The 22,921-nt window shown below is 43.6% G+C and overlaps 1 protein-coding gene across 4 annotated transcripts in view; it reads left to right on the top strand.

The window, feature by feature from the left end:
* Nucleotides 1-22,921, top strand: part of tec (tec protein tyrosine kinase) — a 301,217-nt gene that overhangs the window by 99,605 nt on the left and 178,691 nt on the right. The window lies entirely within an intron of this gene.

A 22,921-nucleotide genomic window follows, 5' to 3' on the forward strand; every position in this document is an offset into this window, starting at 1 on the left:
GTTTTCCAATCCACAGGCACCGCCCCAGAATCCAGGGAATTTTGGTAGATTACAACCAATGCATCCACTCCCTCTGCAGCCATTTCTCTTGAGACCCGAGGATGTAACCTTTCATGTGGCACCTTATCGAATGCCTTCTGGAAAGCCAAATACACCACATCCACTCTATTCTGAGTACCGGTGGCTCTCGGGAGTGCAACCAGAGCCAAATCCACGTCATCACGGGTGGCTCAGCTGCACATGGGCGGGGGCAAGGAAGAAGAATGGAAGAGCTATAGTGGTAGGGGATTCAATAGTCAGGGGAGCAGACAGGCATTTCTGTGACTCCAGGATGGTATGTTGCCTCCCTGGTGCCAGGGTCAAGGATGTCACTGAACGGCTGCAGGGCATTCTGGGGGAAGAGAGTGAACAGCCAGAGGCCGTGGTCCACATCGGTACCAGTGACATAGGTAGGAAGAGGGATGAGGTCCTGCAAGCAGAGTTTAGGGAGCTAGGAAAGGGATCAAAAAGCAGGACCTCAAAGGGCATAATCTCCGGATTATTCCCAGTGTCACGAGCTAGTGAGTACAGAAATAGGAGGATAGAGCAGATGAATACGTGGCTGGAGAGATGGTGCAGGCAGGAGGGCTTTTGTTTTCTGAGGCATTGGGACCACTTCTGGGGGAGGTGGGACCTGTACAAGCCGGACGGTTTGCACCTCAACAGAGCAGGGGCCAATATCCTTGTGGTGAGGTTTGATAGTGCTGTTGGGGAGGGATTAAACTAGCTTGGCAAGGGGATGGGAATCTGAAACTAGATTCAGTTGCGAGGGGAGTAAAGCTGGAATTAGAAAGCAAAAATAAAGAAAGTGAGTTTGAATGAGAGAGGAAACAACCAGGAAAAAAGAGTAAAAAACAAACTTAAAGGCACTTTGTCTAAATGCACGTAACATTTGTAACAAGATAGATGAGTTGACGGCACAAATTGAGACAAATGGGTATGATCTAACGTGGTTGCAAGGTGACCAGGACTGGGAATTAAATATTCAGGGGTACTTGACAATCCGGAAGGACAGGCAGAAAGGAAAAGGAGGTGGGGTAGCTCTATTGATAAAGGATGGAATCACTGCAATAGTGAGAAACGATATTGGCTCAAATGATCAGGATGTTGAAACAGTTTGGGTGAAGATAAGGAATAATAAGGGGAAAAAGTCACTGGTGGGCGTAGTTTATAGGTCCCCTAACAGTAGCAACTCTATTGGTCGGAGCATAAACCAGGAAATAGTGGGGGCTTGTAAAAAGGGAATAGCAATAATCATGGGTGATTTTAACCTCCATATTGATTGAACAAATCAAGTTGGTCAGGGTAGCCTTAAGGAGGAGTTCATAGAGTGCGAGGGGATGGGTTCCTTGAGCAGTATGTAACGGAACCAACCAGGGGGCAGGCTATCTTAGATCTGGTCCTGTGTAATGAGACAGGATTAATAAACAATCTCCTAGTAAAGGATCCCCTTGGAATGAGTTATCATAGCATGATTGAATTTCAAATTCAGATGGAGGGTGAGAAAGTTGGATCTCTTAACCAGCATACTAAGCTTAAATAAAGGAGACTATGAAGGTATGAGGGCAGAGTTGGCTAAAGTGGACTGGGAAAATAGATTAAAGTGTAGGACGGTTGATGAACAGTGGTGTACATTTAAGGAGATATTTCACAACTCTCAAGAAAAATATATTCCAGTGAGGAGGAAAGGGTGTAAGAGAAAAGATAGCCATCCGTGGCTAACTAAAGAAATCAAGGATGGTATCCAATTAAAAACAAGGGCATACAAAGTGGCTAAAACTAGTGGGAGGACAGAAGACTGGGAAGCTTTTAAAAGCCAGCAAAGAATGACTAAAAAAATGATTAAGAAAGGGAAGATAGACTATGAAAGTAAACTAGCGCAAAATATAAAAAACAGATAGCAAGAGTTTCTATAGGTATATAAAAAAAAAGGATGGCTAAAGTAAATGTTGGTCCTTTAGAGGAAGAGACCGGGGAATTAGTAATGGGAGTATAATGTGGGAAAATGTGAGGTTATCCACTTTGGCAGAAAAAATCAAAGAGCAAGTTATTATTTAAATGGAGAGAGATTGCAAAATGCTGCAGTACAGCGGGACGTGGGGGTACTTGTGCATGAAACACTAAAAGGATAGTATGCAGGTACAGCAAGTGATGGCCTTTATTGCAAAGGGGATGGAGTATAAAAGCAGGGAAGTCTTGCTACAGTTATATAAGGTATTGGGTGAGGCCAAACCTGGAATACTGAGTGCAGTTTTGGTTTCCATATTTATGAAACGATATACTTGCTTTGGAGGCAGTTCAGGGAAGGTTCACAAGGTTGATTCTGGGGATGAGGGGGTTGACCTATGAGGAAAGGTTGAGTAGGTTGGGCCTCTACTCATTGGAATTCAGAAGAATGAGAGGTGATCTTATCGAAACCTATAAGATTAATGAGGGGGCTTGAGGATGTTTCCACAGATGGGGGAGACTAGAACTAGAGGGCACGATCTTAGAATAAGGGGCTGCCCATTTAAAACAGAGATGAGGAGAAATTTCTTCTGAGGGTTGTAAATCTGTGGAATTTGCTGCCTCGGAGAGCTGTGGAAGCTGGTACATTAAATAAATTTAAGAAAGAAATAGACAGTTTCTTAAACGATAAGGGGTTATAGAAACATAGAAATTAGGTGCAGGAGCAGGCCATTCGGCCATTCGAGCCTGCACCGCCATTCAATAAGATCATGGCTGATCATTCAACCTCCGTATCCCTTTCCTGCTTTCTCTCCATACCCCTTGATCCCTTTGGCCGTAAGTGCCATATCTAACTCCCTTTTGAATATATCTAACGAACCGACCACAACAACTTTCTGCGGTAGAGAATTCCACAGGTTAACCACTCTCTGAGTGAAGAAGTTTCTCCTCATCTTGGTCCTAAATGGCTTAGCCCTTATCCTTAGACTGTGACCCCTGGTTCTGGAACTCCCCAGCAACGGGAACATTCTTCCTGCCTCTAAACTGTCCAATCCCATTAGAATTTTATATGTTTCTATGAGATCCTCTCTCATTCTTCTAAACTCCAGTGGATACAAGCCCCTCGTATGTCAGTCCTGCCATCCCGGGAATCAGTCTGGTGAACCTTCGCTGTTCTCCCTCAAGAGCAAGAACGTCCTTCCTCAGATTAGGAGACCAAAACTGGACACAACATTCTAGGTGTGGCCTCACCAAGGCTCTGTACAACTGCAGTAAGACCTCCCTGCTCCTATACACAAATCCTCTAGCTATGAAGGCCAACATGCTATTTGCTGCCTTCACTGCCTGCTGTACCTGCATGCCATCCTTCAATGACTGACCATGACACCCAGGTCTCGTTGCACCTCCCCTTTTCCTAATCTGTCACCATTCAGATAATATTCTGTCTTCCTGTTTTTGCCACCAAAGTGGATAACCTCGGGCGGGGAAGTGGAGCTGAGTCCATGATCAGATCAGCCATGATCTTATTGAATGGCGGAGCAGGCTCGAGGGGCCGTATGGCCTACTTCTGTTCCTATTTCTTATGTTCTTATGTAAGCCATCAGGTCAGGAGACATATCTGCCTTTAGTCCCATTATTTTACCGCGTACTACTTCATTAGTGATTGTATTAAGCTTCTCCCTCCCTACAGCCCCTTGATCATTCATTATTGGGATGTTTTTAGTGTCTTCTACCTGAAGACCGATACAAAATATTTGTTCAACATCTCTGCCATTTCCCTGTTCTCCATTATTAATTCCCCAGTCTCATCCTCTAAGGGACCAGCATTTCATTTAGCCACTCTTTTCCTTTTTATGTACCTGTAGAAACTCTTACTATATTTTGTGATAGTTTACTTTCATAATCTATCTTCGCTCTCTATCATTTTTTTGCTGGCTTTTAAAAGTTTCTCAATCCTCTGGCCTCCCACTAGTCTTGGCCACATTGTATGCCTTTGTTTTCAATTTGATGCCATCCCTTACTTCCTTAGTTAGCCACGAATGGTTGTCCGTCCTCTTACAATCTTTCCTTCTCATTGGGATATATTTTTGTTGCGAGTTATGAAATATCTCCTTAAATGTCTGCCACTGCTCATCATCCGTTCCATACTTTAATCTATTTTCCCGGTGCACTTTAACCAACTCTGCCCTCATACCTTTGTAGTCTCCTTTATTTAAGCTTAGGACACTGGTTTGAGAACCAACTTTCTCACCTTCCAATAGTGTCCACGTTTCAGGGCATTGTTCAGATGTTGAAGATCGATACATACTCTTATCTTTCCATTTGGTTTTTGTACAGTCACTAGACTGGATACCCAGTCCGTCGGTTCAACAATTTTCGTGATGATTTGTCGTTCTTCCAAACAATCGAGTTCCTCTTTCAGCATTTGTTTGATCGCTATTGGCACCCGTCTGGGTGGCATTACCGTTGGTGTCACTGATTTATTAAGTTCAATGTGAACGGTCCCTGGCATGTGTCCACATCCCTTAAATACTTGCGGATACGCAATGTTGACATCAGTTTTTGATGTTTGCCTTGTTCGTAATTTGCGATTCGCGTGGTTCCTTTATCACCGTGATATTCTGATGCTGCACTTTTAACAGTTGTAGCTGTTGAGCAGTGCGTGAGCTCAATACAATGCAACTTGAAAATACATTGGGTTAAAGAGGAGGATTTTATATAAAGTCTCTTTCTCAGGGTAGTGTTTCAAATGTGAAAGGTTTAAAATATTTACTGGTACAAAAAACACTCCCCATTATTTGCAATAACTTCTGCACCATAAAGCAGTTGAGTGGACCTGAGCAGTTCGTGGTGCACTTCGGTCTTCAATGATCACAAAGGGCACATCGTACTTTTGGTTGTTTTTTGTATTTTCCAGTGGCACATTACAAGTTCCTACCACTGGAATGGTTCCATGGTTGCCATATACTGACAATGTTGTCTCAGATTAATTTACCTTTAAGCCTTTAGATAAGTATCTAAGAGATAGCACATTGCATGTGGCCCCAGAATCTATTTGCATTTTTACCATTTGACCTTTAATGGAGAAGGTAGCCATAATCTTGTTAGTACACTTTATCAGCTTTGTACTTGTGCGATCAACTTTACCAAGCATCTTTACAGTCATGACTTCAAAATCAGAATCATAACTCTTTTTATATAGTGCATGAACTTTTGGCTTGCCCTTATATTTAGGGTTATGTGTCGACTTCTGCTTCGATCCATTCTGTCTACACTTTTGAGAAAAGTAATTTAGTTTGCCGCAACTTGTGCAGGTCTTCCCATATGCTGGGCATTTAGTTTTTGATAGCTCGTGTCTTTTGCCACAATATCTGCAATTGTTTGTGAACTCTTTACCTGTGAATTCTTTCTTTGTGGGACAGCTGTTTCTGTCTTGACAGCTTTGACACCTTCAGAGTCTGTTTAGTGAGCTTCATGGATTTCATTTGCGCAGCTGTGGCCTCTGTAGCTTTACGGAGCATCACACATTTATCGAGTGTTGGGCTTGATTCTTGCAACAGTCTCTTAGGCAGAGTGTTATCAGATATTCTGCAGTCTATGCGGTCTCTGATGAAATCATCCCTCAAATTGCAAAAATCACACGACGATGCTAGTAGCTCTCACTTTCACAAGATATCTGTCAAACTGCTCGTTAACTTGTACACAATTGTTAAACTGGTACTGTTCATAAATGATGTTGGTTTTACCTTTACAGTGCTCTTCCCAGAGCTTCAAAATGATCTCAATTTCCTGCTTGTCTTCCTCTGATTTGTCGGGAAGACTGTTGTGGATATCCAGGGCATTGCTGCCAATGGCAGTGATAAATGTTGCAACCCTAACTCTCTGTTTTTTTTCCACAATATTTGTGATAATTTCATATCTGTCCCACAGCTGTTTGAATTTTTTCCAGTTGGCTTTCAAATCGCCAGTCACCTGCAATGGAGGTGGGAGAGGAATGTGCGCGGGAGTTGGCACCGTGGTGGTCATGATAGCTCGTTACAATTTAGGACTTTGAGTTTGTCACATACATGTATACAGTGCAAATACCCAGAGGACTAGAGCAAGTCTAATAGTAAAATATCGTGGGCATGTATTTGTAGAAATACTTTTTCAATCGAGGCTCTACAACATCTTATGCCACTTTAAATTTACTTTACTAATGCCTCTAGATTATTTTACAAGCTTATGACCACCGCCCTTCATGGATCCACGCGCGATGTGTAGGAAGCATGCTCTGCACTGCACTGCTTAATGTCAATTTCGATCGGCTCGAAAAAGTCTTATAGTTCCAATATTTCGATCGTAGATGCGTTCGACAAAAAATTGGAAGTCTCCACTTCTGACACCATGTATTTTATAGTCTCTTGAACACTCTTAATTCAACTTAATTCTGTTTATTTAGGAGATCTCAGACAGCCATGTGGAGCTTAAGATGGTGTTCCTTTACAGACCCTCTCTCAATACAGCTCCCTATACCTCGTAGCTAGAGGGTGCTAGCATTATATCGATACCTCCGAGCTAGATGGCGCTATAAATTATCTTGTTACATTGGAGAAAATTTCTGCATATCCAGTCCTAGATGTCTACAAGCAATTTGACAATTTAGAGACCATGGAGGGGTTGAGAGAAGTGAGGGAGAGCTGGGTGTCGTCAGCATACATGTGGAAACTGACTGTTTTCGGCTGCTCTCCCACTTCTTCCATAATCTTTCTAAACTTTCTGAAAAGTTCCTTACTCTAGCACCTAAGAGACAACAGGGATGACTTAAACCTTAACCTCCTGTCTGGATCCCACCATCCTAATGTTATTGTCATTGGCCCTTGACTGCAATTTTAACTCTGGCCCAAGTGGGGACTTCGTTGTGGTATTCTTGTCAGGTGACAGTAGCGGAGAGAGGATCTGGGACCAGAAGAATCCATTTAAGGTAATTTTTTTTTACCAGTGTGCTCCTCTGTACTCCACAAGGAAAGTTGAGGCCTCTCCTACCCCGAGCTCAACATTTCCCTCCCACAAAACCCTCCTACCACTTGAACAGCCACTCCCAACTAGAATTCACCAATCGAGAAGGAAAATCAGTTTGGGTGGAACTAACAAACAGCAAGGGCAGAAAACATTGGTGGGAGTTGCTTGTAAGCCCCAAAATAGTGGGTGTAATGTAGGGCAGAGTATAAATCAGGAAATTAGAGGTGCATGTAACAAGGATATTATAGTAATCATGATTTTTAAAAATCTACATATAGACTGGGCAAACCAAATTTGCAGCAATAGTGTGGGTGATGAGTTCATGGAATGCATACAAGATAGTTTTCTAGATCAGAGTGCTGAGGAACCAACTAGGGAACAGGCTACTTTAGATCTAGTATTGTGCAATGAGAAAGGGTTAATTAATAACCTCGTTGTAAAGGGCCTTTAGGGAAGAGTGACCATAATATGATAGAATTTTATGCTGAATTTGGAAATGATTTAGTTAAGTCTGAAACTAGGGTTTTAAATCACAACAAAGCAAACTACGAAGGTATGAGGGGCGAGTTGACTAAGGTAGATTGGGAAACTACATTAAAAGATATGATGGTAGACAAGCAATAGCTAGCTTTTAAAGAATTAATGCATAATTTATAACAAATATACATTTCTGTAAGGCACAAAAACCCCACAGGATAAGTGGTCCAACTGTGGCTAACAAGAGAAGTTAAAGATTGTATTAGATGAAAGGAAGAGGCTTATAATGTTGCCAAAAAGAGTATTGGGAGATTTTTAGAATTCAGCAAAGGAGGACCAAGACATTGATAAGGAAAGAAGAATAAGAACATAAGAATTAGGAACAGGAGTAGGCCATCTAGCCCCTCGAGCCTGCTCTGCCATTCAACAAGACCATGGCTGATCTGGCCGTGGACTCAGCTCCACTTACCCTCCCGCTCCCCGTAACCCTTAATTCCCTTATTGGTTAAAAATCTATCTATCTGTGATTTGAATACATTCAATGAGCTAGCCTCAACTACTTCCTTGGGCAGAGAATTCCACAGATTCACAACCCTCTGGGAGAAGAAATTCCTTTTCAACTCGGTTTTAAATTGGCTCCCCCGTATTTTGAGGTTGTGCCCCCTAGTTCTAGTCTCCCCAACCAGTGGAAACAACCTCTCTGCCTCTATCTTGTCTATCGCTTTCATTATTTTAAATGTTTCTATAAGATCACCCCTCATCCTTCTGAACTCCAACGAGTAAAGACCCAGTCTACTCAATCTATCATCATAAGGTAACCCCATCATCACCGGAATCAGCCTCGTGAATCATCTCTGTACCCCCTCCAAAGCTAGTATATCCTTCCTTAAGTAAGGTGACCAAAACTGCACGCAGTACTCCAGGTGCGGCCTCATCAATACCCTATACAGTTGCAGAAGGACCTCCCTGCTTTTGTACTCCATCCCTCTCGCAATGAAGGCCAACATTCCATTCACCTTCCTGATTACCTGCTGCACCTGCAAACTAACTTTTTGGGATTGATGCACAAGGACCCCCAGGTCCCTCTGCACCGCAGCATGTTGTAATTTCTCCCCATTCAAATAATATTCCCTTTTACTGTTTTTTTTTCCCAAGGTGGATGACCTCACACTTTCCGACATTGTATTCCATCTGCCAAACTTTAGCCCATTTGCTTAACCTATCTAAATCTCTTTGCAGCCTTTCTGTGTCCTCTACACAACCCGCTTTCCCACTAATCTTTGTGTCATCTGCAAATTTTGTTACACTACACTCTGTCCCCTCTTCCAGGTCATCTATGTATATTGTAAACAGTTGTGGGCCCAGCACCGATCCCTGTGGCACACCACTAACCACCGATTTCCAACCCGAAAAGGATCCATTTATCCCGACTCTCTGCTTTCTGTTCGCCAGCCAATTCTCTATCCATGCTAATACATTTCCTCTGACTCTGCGTACCCTTATCTTCTGCAGTAACCTTTTGTGTGGCACCTTATCGAATGCCTTTTGAAAATCTAAATACACCACATCCATCGGTACACCTCTATCCACCATGCTCGTTATATCCTCAAACAATTCCAGTAAATTAGTTAAACATGATTTCCCCTTCATGAATCCATGCTGCGTCTGCTTGATTGCACTATTTCTATCCAGGTGTCCCGCTATTTCTTCCTTAATGATAGCTTCAAGCATTTTCCCCACTACAGATGTGAAACTAACCGGCCTATAGTTACCTGCCTTTTGTTTGCCCCCTTTTTTAAACCGAGGCGTTACATTAACTGCTTTCCAATCCGCTGGTACCTCCCCAGAGTCCAGAGACTTTTGGTAGATTATAACGAATGCATCGGCTATAACTTCCGCCATCTCTTTTAATACCCTGGGATGCATTTCATCAGGATCAGGGGACTTGTCTACCTTGAGTCCCATTAGCCTGTCCCCTAGTGATAGTGATTGACTCAAGGTCCTCCCTTCCCACATTCCTGTGACCAGCAATTTTTGGCATGGTTTTTGTGTTTTCCACTGTGAAGACCGAAGCAAAATAATTGTTTAAGGTTGTTGAATATGAGAATAAATTAGCAAGAGACAAAAACAGATTGTAAACGTTCATATAGGTATGTAAATAAGAGTTTAGTGAAAGTAAACGTGGGCCCATTAGAGGCAGAAACAGGAGAAATTATAATGGGTAATAAGGAAATGGAAGAGACATTAAACAGATACCTTGTAGAAGATACCAAAAACATTCTGGAAATAATAGGGAACCAACAGTCTAGAGAGTACGAGTAACTGAAAGAAATCAGTATAAATAAAGACATATTACTCAATTTTCCCCCGTTATCTGCGCTGCATTTTGGCCTAAATTAAAATATCCAAAGATTGTGCGCCAGGGTAACTCAGTTACGATTTTTAAAGTTTTTTTTTGCGCCATACTGTTGTCTGCACCAGTTTTTCACATTTATGCAAGTTTGGCCAACTTGCATTTTTCCTAGGACGGCGGATGTGACCACTCCCAAAAAACCTTTTGGGCACTTAAGAAAAACCAATGCACATTAAAAAATCGGCGCAGAAAGACGCCATTGTTTTTAGGCGAAGTTTTGATGGGAGTGAAGAACTCATTAAATATGCATCATGGAGCTTAATTTTTTTCAAACTTAAAATGCAGAAAATGGAAGTTGAATGCAATTCTTTAATTTTAGATTTTTTTCAAAGTGCTCCACTGAATGTCTCCAAACTGGGCTCGAGCGTCGGAGCGTCGGCCAGCAGAATCAGTCCCTCGCCCAGAAACGGGCTCGGGGCTCGGCTTCAAAAGAAGCCTGGGGGGGGTGTGGAAGCCGAACTGAAGCGATGAGAATCCTTACACTATGTAGCAGCATCAAAAGAAGCCTGGAGAGGGGTGGTGGTGTGGGTGGGTGTTTGCCGAGCTTGTGTCCAGGCCGGCCGACCCTCGAGCCTGGTGAGGAGACATTCGGTCAGTGGTGGGCCGGTACTTTGAAAAAAATCTAAAATTAAAGAATTGCATTAGACTTTGTTGTCCCAAATATCCTCATTTGAATGCCTAGCTTCCCATTATAAGCAAACCTATTGTGCATGTGCAGACCTGGGTGTGGTCCATACTCGGGCGTCGACCTGGGGCGTGGGGGAGGGGAGGAGAGAGTGAGAGAACAAAGAAGCTTGTCCTGCTGTTTTGAGTTTCTTGCAAAGGTACACTTTAATCATGGGACAATACTGATAATGCCATTCCTCATGCAAGTCTTCTGTGATGGTGCTGCGGAGGAGACGATTGATTCAACTCATCGCGTGAGGAACCTCAGAGCATGTAGGATGAAGAGCAGGAGGCCTTACCCACATCGGGTATATCGAGACAAGTGTTCATACTTGTACCTGAATGATGCAGACTGTGTGAGAAGGCTGTGTTTCCACAAAGAAGTTGTAACCAAGATCTGTGAGTTAGTAGCAGACCTGCATCAGGAGGACTGCTTTGTCAGCTGAAGTGAAGGTTATAGCTTCACTTTCATTCTACGCATCTGAATCATTGCAGGCCACAACTGGGGATGTGTGCGCCTTTTCTGAACATGCATCACATATCTGCATTCGGCAGGTGACTGTTGCACTATATGCCCAGAGGCATAACTACATAAAGTTCCCCATGACCACCCAGGCAATGCGTGACAGGGCTGTGGGCTTCTCCAGAATTGCTGGCTTCCCAAAGGTACAGGGCTGCATTGATTGTACCCACATCATCTTGTGAGCACCTTTGGAGGATTCCCGAGAAGTACAGGAACAGAAAAAGCTTCCACTCCGTTAATGCGCAGTTCGTGTGTGACAATATGCATTGCATCATGTCAGTTGATGCAAGATACCCTGGGAGCGCCCATGATGCGTTCATCCTACGTGAGAGCGCTATATCTGCCATGTTTCAGCAGCAGCCAAAAGGGCAGAGCTGGCTGCTGCGAGACAAAGGGTATGGCCTCGCCACCTGGCTCATGACGCCCCTACACGTAACCCGGACGGAAGCTGATCGGGAATACAACATGTCACACATTGCGACACGCAGCATAATAGAGACCATTGGCATCGTGAAACAATGTTTCTGATGCCTGGACCATTCCGGAGGCTACATGCAATACTCCCCTGAGATTGTTGGTCAGTTCACTGTTGCATGCTGCATGCTGCATAACTTAGCCATCATGAGGCAGCAGCAGCTGGTAGTGGAAGACCCACCTGAGGTGAGGGTGGCTGATGATGAGGAGAAAGATGCAGATAACTAGGAGGACGAGGAAGCTATGCAACTACATGAACCCAGAGCACGACGGCGGAGGAGGACGGGTCGTCGTGTCCCTTTAACGATTGCTCAAGCCTTGCGTTAGCAGCTCATCCGTGAACGTTTTGCTGCCTGAAGGCTCAGTGGCAACTATTCCAAATGGACCATGTTTACTGTTTGGACCTGTTCCATAATGTTGTGTTGTGTTAATGGAACAAATATTGAAAATTATTATTCTTTACTTCAAAAAGTTGTGTTAATAATTGAACAAATAATGGAAATGATTCAGTTATAATTGAAAATATATTTTATTCAAAAGTTTAACAAACACTTGTTTGTACTTAATTTAACTTTAATGAAAAGATTTTTGTCTCAAACTTTAAAGTTTTCAGTTAAGATCACTTAAAAACTTTACGAACACTTACAAACTTTTAAACTTGTAAATTTCCATAACTTACAAAAAACTTTTAATTTGAGAACAGTTACAACGGTAACAGCAGCAACAAAGAAAGGCTGTACCCTTTCCTCCTCCACTTTATTCTCAGACCGCCCGCAGTGCTTGGTCTTGTTGACTCCACCCCTGCCCGCAGATGGTGGCAGTGTTTCTCGGGTTGGTACCAAGCTTATTCTTTCGAACATCTCTGGGTAATGTGCACTTGTTTACGGTTGTGGGGGGGGAGCGGGCAGGCAGTGTAAGAGAAAATTGGTATTAGGGGAACAGGTGAAATAAGGTTTAAAGTGCCGGCTTCTACATCAGCTCAGCAAAAGGGGCAAAAGGTCTGTAGCTGACCTCGCATTCTAATATATTCCAGTACCAAGGATCCAGAGGCTTCTGATTCAACATTGATGTACTGGATAACATTAAGGTACGTCCAGTCCGATAAGATAAGACACCATGGAAGACTCTAAACAGATACTGATAAGACTCTGTGAAAAGACTCTAAACAGACTTTTAGGCACCCATGTACGATCAGCAAATTCTAACCCAATGAGGTAATCCCAGTTAAGGTCTAAGGTTGCTTTGAGATCCTGGTCTGTCAGTCCAAAATATTACTGCTAAGGTAACCCAATTAGAGATCGAGAGAGGTCGTACTGGGGAGTGAAGGGGTCTATGAAATGTAGAAATTATGTACGATTTTGCTATTCGGGGAACATCTCCACTCACAGACGGCTGTGATGAGAAGTGTTCCCGGATGTCTGTAATTAAAGATCGTTATACCTTGCCATCCTTCTCTGTCTACTAACTTCGAGGGCTGCTACGTGGGTTGGGACGAGCGTCGACCCTTTATATCAGAAGGCCCGCTCGTGGGAAGAGAAGCCTTCCCATTTTTTCCCCTTCAGGCGGTAATGTGAAAGGCCCGGCTTGGGCCTCATCAAAGGCTGGTCTGGGGATTGGAGTGGCAGTTGATTCTGTCAATTGGGGTGGGTCTGGGCATGTTCCCTTATTGCAGCAGCTAACTCCGACATTCCCTCCCTCATGTGCCTTGACAGTGTTTCAACTACCTGCAACATTCCCTCCCTCATGTTCCCAGACAGTTCCCATTTCTTGTGAGAATGTTGTTATTTCTCCCAACAGTTCTGATGCCTCATCACCCACCCCACTGATGGTGTTCAGGAGTGATCATGTGAAATCAATGCTCTCCGCACTCATTGCCATCATCTGAACCACATCTATTAGATCCTGCACTTCTGGAGAGCACTGTCGAGCTCTCTTTCTCCTCCTCACCCTGGCTGTGGCTAGCTGCATCCCACTGGGACCCGCAGCCTCGGACGGTGGGGGCCTGGATTTGCCTTGCTGCATCCCACTGGAATCCCCAGCCTCGGACTGTGAGAAACCATGGAATGTCCCAACACTCGTACCACGCAGGAGAGGGCCTGGCACCTCAATGGGCGGCACCTGGACCTCTTCCAGAGTGCAACAGTGTGGCCTTCATCCATCACCTCCCCCTGCCCCTCCCCATGCTCTTGGTCTGGAAGGTGGGATTGGAAAATATTCTCCTCTTCAGGCTCGTCTGTATCTTTTTCAGCATCGGCTTCGGCCTCGTCCAGGTTGGCCTCAAGTTCTGAAAAATATAACAGAACAGACAAATGGTTAGCCGCAGTGGAGGGGGAAGGTGGCATGAGTAGGCTCTCAGTGCAGGCAGCAGGCTGATTTGAAGGACCACGATGAATGATAGCACATTGCATCAACCGAAGCGTAGTTGATGGGAGACATCACCATGAACCGAAGCATGGCTAGCCCACGCAGTACTTGACATTTAGCAAAGCCAGACTGTGGAATTTGCAGGACTTACCCTCTCTCTCGAGTGTGGGTCCAGCTTGTGCAGTGCCGATCGCTTTTTTCCAGGCAGGACCCATCAAAGCAGCGACCCTGTCCTCCAAGGGTGTCAGTGGCTGCAGATTTGCTGGGCCTCCAACCTGTTTGAGTTCTTTCCATTTTGTTATGTGCCACCTTCCTCTGCAAAGATGCAAATGCAACTTTTTAGAGAGGGTGTCTTTCTGCTGGGTGGGACATATACAGATGGTCACATTTACAATTGCAATTCCATTGAATAAATGAAATTATTACTTACACTAACTACTTGACCAAAGTCTTGCCACTTCTTTTTGCACTGGCCTCCAGACCTCGGGGTGGTCACAATTGCACAGTAATCTTGTACAAGTTGGTTCCAGCATTTCTTCTTTTCTTTTGGTGAAACTTTTATGTGACTTCTGCTGATGTCCACTCGTGCCATTTGACCTCAGTTACAGTAATCCGTGTCTTCACTTCATCCTGTAAGAAATTCTTCATCCTTGAGCCGTGTTGCATCTTGTATTGCAGCTCCGATTTTTCCAATGAGAATTAAAGTTCTCACACACAACTAGTTCTTTAAAAATGGGCGAATGCAGATCAGGAGCTGTACTGGACATGCGCACCCATTGCAGTCACGTCAAAAACGTCCTTTTTTTTTTCCCGCACGTGCGCAGAAGGCGGCAGGGAATGCATCAATTTTCGGCACAGGGATTAGGCTCCATTCCCAGAAGCTAAAGGACAGGCTGCGTGGCGCCAATTTCAAAAAAATAGAACGAGGAAACTTTCTAGTTATTTTTTTGGGGTAGTCGGGGCCAAAAAAAAACAGGCGTAACTCTTGCACTATGCCAAAAGACGGCATTGGGGAAAATTGAGCCTATCGTACTGGAGAAATTAATGGGACTACGCGGCGTCAAATCCTCAGGACCTGACTACCTGCATCCGAGAGATAATGGATGCATTGGTATTAATCTTCCAGAACTCCCTAGATACTAGATCAGTCCCCAAGAATTGGAAGGTAGCAAATATAACCCTGTTATTTAAGAAAGGAGGAAGAGAAAAAACAGGAAACTATAGGTCAGTTAGCTTGACATCAGTAGTAGGCGAAATTATAGAATCTATTAATTGGGACGTGGTAACAGAGCACTTAGAAATTTGTAATATGATTAGAGAGTCAACATGGTTTTATGCAAGGGAAATTGTGTTTGGCATCTGTTAAGAGTTTTTTGAAGATGCAACTAGTAGGATGATTAGGGCGAACCAGTGGATATAGTGTATTTGGATTTTCCAAAAGCATTTGGTAAGGTGTCACACGTGGTTATTACACAAAATTAGGACTCATGGGATTGGGGGTAATATATTGGCATGGATTGAGGATTACTTAATGGATAGAAAACAGAGAGTAGGAATAAATGGGACTGTCTCGGCTTGGCAGGCTGTAACTAGCAGATCAGTGCTTGGGCCTCAGCTATTTACAATCTATATTAGTTACTTAGATGAAGGGACTGAGTGTAACATATCCAAGTTTTCTTATGACACAAAGTTAGGTGGGAAAGTAATCTATGAGGAGGATGCAAAGAGGCTGCAGAGAGATATAGACAGGTTGAGTGAGTGGGCAAGAACATGGCAAATGGAATACAATGTGGGGAAGTGTGAAGTTATCTACTTTGGAAGGAAAAACAAAAAAGCTTGAATATTTTTTGAATGGTGAGAGAATGGTTTGCTTTCAGAAGGGACCTGGTTGTCTTTGTATATAACAGAAAGTTAACATGCAGGTACAGCAAGCAATTAAGAAAGCAAATAGTATGTTAGCTTTTGTTATAACTGGATTAGAGCATAAGAGTAAAGAAGTCTACTACAATTATACAGGACATTGGTGAGGCCACACCTGGAGTACTGTGTACAGTTCTGGTTTCCTTACCTAAGGAAAGACATATTTGCCTTAGAAGGAGTGCAATGCAGGTTTACTAGACTAGAGTTTAGAAGAATGAGAAGTGATCTAATCTTGAGGGGCTTGACAGGGTTAATGCTGGGACAACGTTTCCCCTGGCTGGGGAATCTCGAACATGGGATCACAGTCTCAGAATAAGGGGTCGGCCAGTTAGGACTGAGATGAAGAGAAATTTCTTCACTCAAAGGGTTGTGAATCTTTGGATTTCTCTACCCCAGAGAGTTGTGGATGCTCAGTCATTGAGTATATTCAAGACAGAGGTCGATAAATTTTGGGGAATTAAGGGATATGGGGATAGTGTGGGAAGATGGAGTTAGAAGATCAGCCATAATCTTGCTGAATGGCAGAGCAGGCTCGAAGGGACAAATGGCCTACTCCAGCACCTATTTCTTATGTTCTTGTGTTCTTATGTTCTTACCTGTTGACCACCTGCTGCTTCGCATCTTTTTTGGGTGAGCAGCTGACCAGTGGCATGCAGAGGAGGCCTGGGCATGAAAATTGCCTGGATCTCAAGTTGCTGAGGTAAGGGACGGGCGATTCTCTCTTGTTGTGCCCTTGCCTGCATGAATTCAGTTTCAGTTTAAAATTCCCTCTGAGAAAGCATCTGGGATAGACTAGTGTGGCCAAATACTTTAGGCACTAGCCATAAGGCTAATTGGCAATCCAAATGAAATAGGCACAATCATCGGGCACATGATTGCAATACTCATATGAGCAAGGCAAATGCATGTGTATTTGAATATTTTTGTATATTTGTTGCTAAAATGCAAAACATATTCATCTATATATGCATAAATGAAAAGTAGTGTGGAAGTGTTTTTTTGACTATTGTGTGTGCTTCCTTGGTTACTATTTATTGATTATCTGCTAAAATGGTATGTAACTTTGGTAAAACTACGTAATTTAGCATCATGGCCAAACGGGGAACATAAGGGCAAGCAGCATCTACAGCATCTAACCACATTTTGGATGGAGAGCAGGAGCTGGTCTTTGCGTCTTGTGCAAGTCAGCATTCTCCGCAATCTCTCTAATGAAGTCAAACTAGTGTTTGAAACGGCTGGACAAAAAACTAGAAGCTGCACAGTGTGTTGCGTCTGAGAAATTCAATTTATTGCAATTCCAAACTTTGTGAAAAAGAAAGACTGCTAAGTTTCACACTGAATAGTGGTAGATATTTGCTGAGTAAATATATGTGAAGTACATTTACCTGTATTGTAGGTCAGACATTTTCTAATAAAATTAGTAGATGTGGCTAAAACGGTGTCATTGTTAGCCATGCCTGTGGCAAGTCACCGATATCTATTGTAGACCACAGAGCTGGGAACACGTGAGCTTTCATTTGGTGGGTTAGCCAGAGCTGAGTGGGAAGCAACATATTAGAATTGAAAAGAAGTAGGGAACATACCAATCTAACAAGGAAAGTGGGTAGCTAAATAACGAATAACTAGCAATGACTCAAACATGAACAGTCAGCAAAATCTATTTATAAAAGAAAGGAATTGATCAAATTGCTTTGAATATTTTTTTGAAAATCCCTTTGGTCACAATCTTTCTTTCTCCACTAACTTGAAATAAAACTTGAAATAACATAATAAAGAGAAAAATTAAGTTTACCTATCCAATGACATTTTCTGCATTTAGCATAGCTATAACAATTGGAGGCTCATGTCTCTGAGAAACCTGAGGCTTGAGTTTATACAGGTCCCCAGACTCATCCCTGTTAAACTGAAGAGACTCAAGCAAGCAGGCTGCTGCTCCCATCATGCTTCTGTGGCTAGAACTTTTCCAGTTATGCAGAAGAGGGTTAGTACCTCAAACACAGTTGAGGGGCATAAGGAGATCGGGCCAGAATATTGCCAGAAGCTTACTCTTACAATGCTGCTAAGTAGTACCCTCAAAGCTCCAGGACTTCCTTATCCAAAACATTGCATAACCCAGAGTCCTCCACTTCCCAGTACTCCTGAATCCTGGGAGCTACACCCACAGTTCATACATGACACCAGTCTCAACCTCTTTAAGAAACGCTGTTCTGTGATTGGTCCCTTTCTGATTCGGGGCTTTTTTGCAGATGGCTGTGGAGATGCCCAGGCTCCATTGTATACTGCATTTGTAAACCTCTTGAGCAGCACTGCAGTTTTAAAGAAAACCTGTTCTCAGGATGTGGTTTGCACTGACAAAGCCACACGTTGCATACCCCTAACAATGAAGTGGCTTAATAGCCATAATAGAAAGAAGGACTTACATTTATATAGCACCTTCCATGACTACCGGATGTTTCAAAGCGCTTTACAGCAAATGAAGTACTTTTGAAGTGTAGTCACTGTTGTAATGTAGGAAATGCGGCAGCCAACTTGCGCACAGCAAACTCCCACAAGCAACAATGTGCTAATGACCAGTTAGTTTTAGTGGTGTGAATTGAGGGATAAATATTGGCCCCAGGATACCAGGGAGAACTTCCCTGGTCCTCTTCAAAATAGTGCCATGGGATCTTTTACGTCCACCTGAGAGCAGATGGGGCCTCGGTTTAACATCTCATCAGAGGGGATTAAGAGAGCATTAAGAGCCAACTACATAGCGTGGGGCTGGAATTAAATGTAGGTCAGACTAGTTAAAGTTGGCAGGTTTCCTTCCTTGAAGAAAATTGATGTTTGAGATAACCTGGTGGACATTAAAGCTGAAGCTATACCTTGTGCTCCTGCACCTGAAGACAGGCCTATCAGGATACCAATCCCTAGTCTCTGCACTGGAGATACAGTGTGGATATGCAGCACGGCCAGGTTGTCTTCTTCTCCTGCCTACTTTCATCTGCTGCTCATTAGCGAATAATACCTCACACTCACATGGTGCCCGTTCCACAGTCTCACTAATTGCTTGCTCGGGAATGGTAGGAGAAGCACTGATGCTAGGTGGGGGTACAATGCTTGAAACAATGTATTGTGATCTGCACAGGGCCACAGTGCCACTGTTCACAGGATCACATATTGGGAAAAACTTACAGGAAGGCTGAATGTATCTTTAAGATAATGGGGCCCGAAATTGGCCGTCCGCCTATTTCTTGGTGGTATGCCGCTGGTATGTCGTTGCAAACCGCCGGGTACCGCTGGGGCGGAATGCTGGCAAAATTGGTGCGGCCGGTCCTGAGCGGTTCGTCAGTGGAGTGCGCTGAACGGTCTGCTCCGACGGTGCAAGGTAAGTTGGCTGGGACTCGGGTCCTGAGTTCTGCGCACGCACGCTCTTCCATCGACCTCCATCCCCACCCCCCACCTTTCCCGCCCCCCCCGCCCAGAAGAGCAGTCCGGAGGCCAGAGACTGCCGATATCCGGTTGCAAGTAAGTGTCTCCAGTAAGTTTAGATTTGTAATTGTTTTGTGCAGTGTTTTTGATTCATTTATAATACTTAGGCTGTGTGAATAAATTTTTTATTGTTGTTTATTTTATTTTCACGTTTTTCTGGGGGTGTGGCGGGGCAGAATAGATTTCTTGGGGGTGGGGGGGCGGAGGGCTAGATCTCTGGGGTGGGATTAAATCTCTGGGGGTGGAGGACTAGAATGCTGGGGGGATTATATCTCGGTGGGGGGGGCGTTGGAAGAGAGAAATAGATCGCTGGGGGCGGGGGAGGAGAGGAACATTGTAGTTTACAAACCGCCGACATTCCATCGGCATAAAACCACCTTTTTTCAGACGGTGTGCAGTTTCGGCGGTATGCGACCAATTTCGGACTTTTGGGTGGTCTGTAGCGTGCTTTATGTGGGCGGACGGTATGCATACCACCCGGCGGTATGTCGCTGATGAATTTCCAGCTGGGCGGTATGTTTTTTTCCAATCATTTTCGTGATTTTGGGCGGTATGTCGGCAGTCCGCGGGCAGTATGTCCACCAATTTTGGGCCCAATAACTTCAAATAGAAATAGAAGCAACTGATGTAGCTGCTGAATTATCTCTTCTAGAGTGGTCATAGAGAGAACTATAGGGGCCTTGAAAGATTAATTTGGTTGCCTGGTGGGATCAGGAGAGGCATTGCAATAAGCTCCCGAGTGTGTCTCCCATATAGTGGGAGTTTTTTGTGCCCTGCATAGCTTTGCCGTTGAGAAAACTTTGGACATGAACATCCCAGTAGAGACAACTGCTCTGGAAGCAGAAGAGCATCACTCTGATTCTGTAGTGCTGGCTGTAAAGAGGATCCAGTGCAGATAATTAATGAAGCATTCTCATTTCTTTAATTATTTTCCTCTGTTACCACTGCCATTACTCCGTTTTCCCCATTGAGGTGCTGCAAACACTAACAAGCACTGCAGAAGTGCAGGGTTGCAAACAGGCTCTCCCATGACTCCCTCTGTATGCTTATGGGGGGAGTCATAGCACACAGGGAGGTTCTCTTCCCTTCCAATGGGAGGAAAAGACCTCCCCAGGAGACCAACGCAGTCTACTTGCACATTGCATAGGAAGACCCAAGCAGGGATGTCGTCAGGAGGACCAGACTGCAGTGGCACAAACCTTTCAATGATCTCAGTAGATCAGGAAATGTTACTGCAAAGCTATACTCAATCTTATCCTGCTGTGCCACTCATCACATCCCAATCACTCTGTCTTTCCTACCCTATTCCTGCACATTGTTAGTCACATCAACTTAGCTTACACTGCCTCTCTCTCTACATTATCACTTCCCCATCTCACTAGTCACCTCTCACACTTGCCTGCATTCAAGTCCAATCATACCAACTCACAACACACAAGGATAGGTACAGAAACGATCTGTCAATGGTGAGAGAGCTTGTTCCAATGAGGTGGCAAGTTTACTCCAAACACTTGCAACTTGCATAAGCTCAATCATCTTCCAAATGCAGTAAGCAGCAGGTTCTGAGCTTGGAATATACTTGCATTGGAGGCAGTTCAGAGAAGGTTCACTAGGTTGATTCCTGAGATGAAGGGGTTGACTTATGAAGGAAGGTTGAGTAGGTTGGGCCTATACTCATTGTAGTTTAGAAGAATGAGAGGTAATCTTATTGAAACACACAAAATACTGAGGAGGCTCGACAAGGTAGATGCAGAGAGGATGGTTCCTCTCATGGGAGAATCTAGAATGAGGGGGCATAGTTTCAGAAAAAGGGTCACCCATTTAAAACTGAGATGAGGATGTATTTCTTCTCTGATGGTTGTAAATCTGTGGAATTCTCTGCCCCAGAGAGCTGTGGAAGCTGGGTCATTGATTATATTTAAGGTGGAGGTAGACAGATTTTTGAGCGACAAGGGAGTAAAGGGTTATGGGGAGCGGGCAGGGAAGTGGAGCTGAGCCCAAGATCAGATCAGCCATGATCTTACTGAATGGTGGAGCAGGCTTGAGGGGCCAAATGGCCTACTCCTGCTCCTATTTCTTATGTTCTTATGTTGGAAAGTTAACAGCTGTGAGATGGGAACTTTTCGAACACATTTGTAGCGGTCAAGTAATGAGATGATTCCATGGCCATTCAACTCTCGACCTGCTTACCTGACGTGATCCCCGAGCAGCATAGACCCTCTGGGCGACCTGGTAAATTCTGAAGGTGAGCTCAAAATAGTTCTTAATGGTCTGTTAACAAGGTCATAATGTTGTCAGGTCAGGTCCGCTCAGCGTTGACAGATCTGACATTTGGGAAAGGCGCGTGGTGGTGGGCTGACACTGGGGTTCCGACCCATTTTCCCACCCGACTCGCCACCGATTGCGCCCGCTGACCCCTCCTCTTCCCCGAAAATTCCCCCCGTTAACTCTCTTTCTCTCTTCACAGATGCTGTCAGACCCACTTAGTATTTCCAGCACTTTCTGTTTTTAGTGCAAAGTAGTTATCTCCATTTCAGATTTGTTTGTGAGATCTTAACCCTTAATATAGTTTGATTGTCTGGTGTATGAGAGCTGAATTTTCTTTGCTTTGCACCCAAAGTCAGTCTATTTTTGAGGTGCAAAGCAGAGGAAAAATGGGTGAAAACCTATGCTTTCACAAGGCAATCATCAAAAACACTTTTGGTATGCTCGAGCAGCACTTCCTGAACAGACCAACGGATTTCTTATCGTACAGTCTTACTAAAGTCTCCCACATGATAACACAAATGGAGGTTTGGCAATCAATGAGGATGATTCTGGAAGACATAGTCAAGTTAGCAGAATGGGCAAATAGGTGGCAAATACAATTTACTACTCATAAGTTCGATGTAATATATTTTGGTGGACAAAGCATGAAGTAGGAGGAGTGTACACTTAATGGAAAGAAACTAAATAGTGTGGGTGACGAGAGAGACCTAGGGATTCAAATACATCATTCCCTAAAAGTGCGAGTGCAGTTAGATAAAGTTGTTAAAAAGGTCAGTAGAATTTTAAGTTTTATAAATATGGGGAAAGAATACAAGAGTCACTTTGAATAGGAAAAGAAATAAGGGAGTACCTGCAATGAGGATTCATTTTCTTCTCATTTTAGATCTGCGATATAACAGTGAAACTTTTCCAGTTATAAATTGTAAATTGTTTAAGATGGATTAAACGGCTTGTTCTCTCCCTGCAAATGTGTGGATTGTACCAGCCCGGTTATCAAACCGTGTATACATTTGACATAATTTTCAACAGAAAAGCTGCTCACAACTGATGAGAGTGGCTGTTGGGTGGAGCTTACTTCATATACTTGTGATTTTAAGATGGATAGATAAGACAGGTTAGAGGTACACCAGTCTTTCTGTGGTTAGGTTGTCTATCATAAAAGGTTTAAAAATATACTCTTTGAGTAAAAATGATGTTTTTAATACATGCCTTTTATGTGGCAGTTGCTTGTACTGATACGTAAAGAGTCAGTACCTCTGTCATTGGCTAACTTTTCCCTTGACGTTTGTAGCTTGTGTAAATTCTAAAACTAAATTTGTCAAATGAATTTTATAGACATTTAATAAATGAAATAATTA

This window comes from Pristiophorus japonicus, chromosome 2, assembly GCF_044704955.1.
Source record: "Pristiophorus japonicus isolate sPriJap1 chromosome 2, sPriJap1.hap1, whole genome shotgun sequence".
In the NCBI taxonomy this organism is placed as follows: domain Eukaryota; kingdom Metazoa; phylum Chordata; class Chondrichthyes; family Pristiophoridae; genus Pristiophorus; species Pristiophorus japonicus.